We start from the raw sequence: 4385 nt of genomic DNA on the forward strand, positions 1-4385 counted from the left end.
TCGCTACCTGCGGAGGAAGGGTCTGGAGACACTCACGAGACTATCTAATAGAGGAATTCATTCTAATGGTAAACTACAATTTACCAGAGTAGACTTAATTCTCTTTTTACAAATTTGATTTAAATTTGCTTTCTTTTTTATTTTACCTTTTTTACCCATCTTTTTTATTCTTTCAACTTCTCTACGTAAAGAGGACTATTATCAGATACTTGGGATACCACGGACTGCTGATGCCAAAGAAATAAAGAAAGCTTATTAAAAATTTTGATAAAGTGGGTGTGTCAGTTGATCATGTGATTATCACATGATTTTATAGGAGAACAATATACTACTGATCATTAATAGTGATGAAATAGTTAAAGGTTACAGGGTATCAGAAAAGAAAGGGCTTATTTGATTGTCTGTTGATAAAAATGTAAAGGATTATGTTAATCATAATGGAGTGACGTTTTGCCTGACGGCACAATTTAAATGTTATTTACCATAATTATAAGGATTTAACAGGTACATGTATCTGAGTAATTAAAATTAACAATATTTTTATTTTAGAGAGTGTCACTGTTGATCAGTTGCAACACTTGATTAGTGGGAGTGTCCTTTGGTTGCTGGGGGAACAAGTATTGCTAGAGGGTGAAAAAGAGAAGCATAGTGTATTCACACCAACTGGACTAGATAAAGTAAGCCATTCATAGTGATACATTTAATTAAGGAGGATCATGTACAATTGATGGATATAAATTTACAATTTTGAGAAATGATAATTATTTTTATAATACTTATAATTTTAATCTTTTAACTTAATTATTATTGCTTAAGTCCTAAATGGGCTAACATTTTCAATTGAGGAACAAAAAGATTTAACTTTGAAGGTGTATTGTTATGTAGTGAAGAATAGTGTTGAATTGTTGATCACCTAAAGAATCCTGTTGTTATGGTTACGATCATGAATAATTAATTTTCCTCCACATACTGTATAAGCATACAGCACTTCCTTCTTCTATTCTTGAATCTTCTTAATATGGCAACACCACTTGTAGACCCTCTTGAAGATATCACCTCACCAAGTGAAATTCCTTCTCAAGAAAATGTTACTGATGTGCCATTAGATGATAAATATGCAAAGAAGTCAGCAAAGCTCAAAAGAAGGAAGCACCATGTAAAAATCCTTGTCATGGGGCTGACAGGTGCAGGGAAATCAAGTCTTATCAATTCCATGATGGGAAGTATGGTTACAGTAGCTCAGGCTGGGGCAAACCCTGTTCAAAGGGAAACACAGTACTATAAAGGAGAGCATGATGGTATAAAAGTCAAGATATATGATACTCCTGGGTTTGGAGATGAAACTCTTCCTAGTAAAGACATATTGAAAGATATTTTTTCTAAGAATGCACCAAAGAAGGGATATGATCTTATACTTATTGCTTTGAGGATGGATAATCGTTTTGATATGAACATTGACATGCTATCATCTCTTAAGCGAGGCCAGTATATGGATCGAGGGAAAAAGTGGGAAAGAACAATTGTGGTACTTACTTTTGCTAATGCATTTGTGGATCAACTTAAAAATAATCCTCAGCAGTATACTGAAGAGCAAATGAAGGATGAAATACAAAAGCAAAAAGAAGAATTTCAAGAGCGCTTTCAAAAGCACACTGGAAAAAATGATATTCCATTTGTATTAGCAGGAAAAGCAGTCGAACGAAAATTGCCAACAGATGATGACTGGCTTGTTACTCTTTGGGAGCAGAGCGTACTTCAATCTAGGACCAAGGCAAAACCTTTCCTAAAGCGTTTAGGTATCTTTCGTTTGATAAATCAATTGCAACTCAAATTAAGATCCCTCTTTTTTACCAGTAATGAGGAAAGTGCTGATATCAATGGGCCTGAGGAATTTCGTGCCACTTTAGAAGGAGGTAGTGATTCTGAAGGGGAAAATAAAGAGTCCAGTAGCAGTGAGGAGGAAGGTGGCAGATCCACGTATGGCAGCCTACAGCATGATGGCATGGATTTAGAAGGTGTCAGCTTGATTTGTGACAGCCTAAAGCATGATGGCATGGATTTAGAAGGTGTCAGCTCGATTTATGACAACCTACAGCGTGATGGCATGGATTTATTTCAAGAAGTGGAAGCTAAATTGAATGTTAGTGGAAACTCTTTAAAATTTAAATAACTATTGTTTGACAGCATTTTTAGACAGTCTGTAGTTATTTGTTTGAAAAAATTATTAGAATAATGACAATAATAGCTTAAGTATACATTTGTCAAGCATAAAATAAAAAAATATAAAACATGTTAGTATCTAGTTACAAGTTGCTAGGATTAGGTTTATGTTTCACACAATGTTTTGGCCACACATTATTTTAAAATATTCATCTCCTTTGATAAAGTATAATTTTCATTGTATTCATTTCCCACTGTGGCTTAACCAGTGACCCACCCAGAGTCATTTTGTAATTGTATCTTCTTGTATTCTTCAAATCAATATGGCAGAAGCAGCAACAGCATCTGTAGACTCTGTTGAAAACATTGCCTCACCAAATGAGAATCTTACTGATGAATATGATGCTCCCCAATAGATAAAAGATGAACTTTTAAGGCAGTCAAAACTTCTCAAAGAGAATAAATACCATGTAAAAATTCTTGTTTTAGGATTGATGGGTGCAGGAAAATCAGCTCTTGTCAATGCAATGATGGGAAATATTGTTGCAAAATCTCAGGCTGGAGCAAAGGCTTGCTCTTCTGGAATTGAGTGCCATGAAGGAGACCACCAGGGCTTTAAATTGAAGATATACGACACTGCTGGGTTTGGTGAAAGTGATATTCCAGGAAAAAATATTGAAGAATATTGCCGAGAACACACCCAGGAAAGGATATGATCTCATCCTTATAGCATTAAGGATGGATAATCGCCTTGATGCTGACAATGCAAAAAAGATGCTGTCGTCTCTTGGGAGTAATATGGAGCCAGAAATGTGGAAGAGGATGATTGTGGTACTCACTTTTGCTAATTTTTTTGTCTTTCAACTTGAAAATGGGTATCAAGATTTTACTGAAGAGGCTATAAAGCTACAAGTTGAAAGAGAAACAGAAGAATTTAGACAAGTCTTTCAAGAGCACACTGGGAAAGATAACAAACTAGTTAGTCAAATTCCATTCATACTGGCAGGAAGCATGAAGCAGCGAAAGCTACCAACAGATGATGATTGGCTTGTTACTCTTTGGGATCAAAGTATACTTCAATGTAGGATAGAGGTAAAACCATTTTAAAAACGTATTAGGTTTCAACGTTTATTTGTCGACTTACGCCTCCTGATATGAAATATTTTTCCTATCACCAATGATAGTGAAAGAGATTCAACAGAGCGACATGATGAACGTTCGATTCAAAGCAGTGCAGAGCAGAGTGTTGGGGCTAATAGTGAGGAACAAAATGGTCAAGGTGTCCCTGGGCAGCAGGAGGGACAAGTACAAAATGTACCATTAGCTGATGATGACAATAGCCTTGAGCAAGAAGAGGAAGAAATGTCTGAGCCAAGAGATGACGATTCTGATCTGCGAGAAGATCCCCTGGAGCACATGGATTGTGATTTGTTGTCAGAAATTACTTTTGCAATGCCTAAATTCAATGATTAATTCTTGTACTCATAATTATTATTTTGCAAACTATTTTACAGCTTTTATATTGCTGCTGTTTTTATTACATCTAGCTATACATTGTAGATAACAAAAATGCATGCACAACATGCTTTACTTTGTAGTCTCGTTTTTTATTATTTTCTTTGTAGCCACTGTTGAAATTTAGATTATACAATTGTAAAAGTTATATGATTAAAACAAGCTTTGTGATGAAATATTACATGTAACTGAGGATGCTATGTTTACAATAGTTTAATTGCCATTTTTATTTTGCAGCCACCAGTGGTTGTAACGTAAATCATTCATAATGATCCTTTGCTAATACAATGAAGGATTATCAGTAGCTAAAATTTAAGAAATTTTACTATTTTTATTGCAAATGGCTGGGCTAGCATTTTTAATTAAGAAACAAAATATTTGAACTTTGAAAAAAGAGGAGAATTTTAGTAATGAGGATTTGGCTGAAACACGTTTATTTTTTTTTGATTTTCCCTCACTAAACTATTTATAAAATGAGTATAGAGCAAAATATTAATCATGCATCTTTTTATCTTGGAGATTTGTAGTAAATAGGAGCACAGTTAATTAAGAGTTTGGCCTTCCCCTTATCAAACCACACAAAGTATACTTCCTTCTTCTTTTGTGTTCTTCATTCAATATGGCAGAAGCAGCAACACCATCTGTAGGCTCTGTTGAAAACATCTCCTCACCAAATGAGAATTTCACTGAAGAAGATGAAGCTGCACACT

Source organism: Amphimedon queenslandica, unplaced genomic scaffold (genome assembly GCF_000090795.2).
Source record: "Amphimedon queenslandica unplaced genomic scaffold, v1.1 AMPQUscaffold_13448, whole genome shotgun sequence".
In the NCBI taxonomy this organism is placed as follows: Eukaryota; Metazoa; Porifera; class Demospongiae; order Haplosclerida; family Niphatidae; genus Amphimedon; species Amphimedon queenslandica.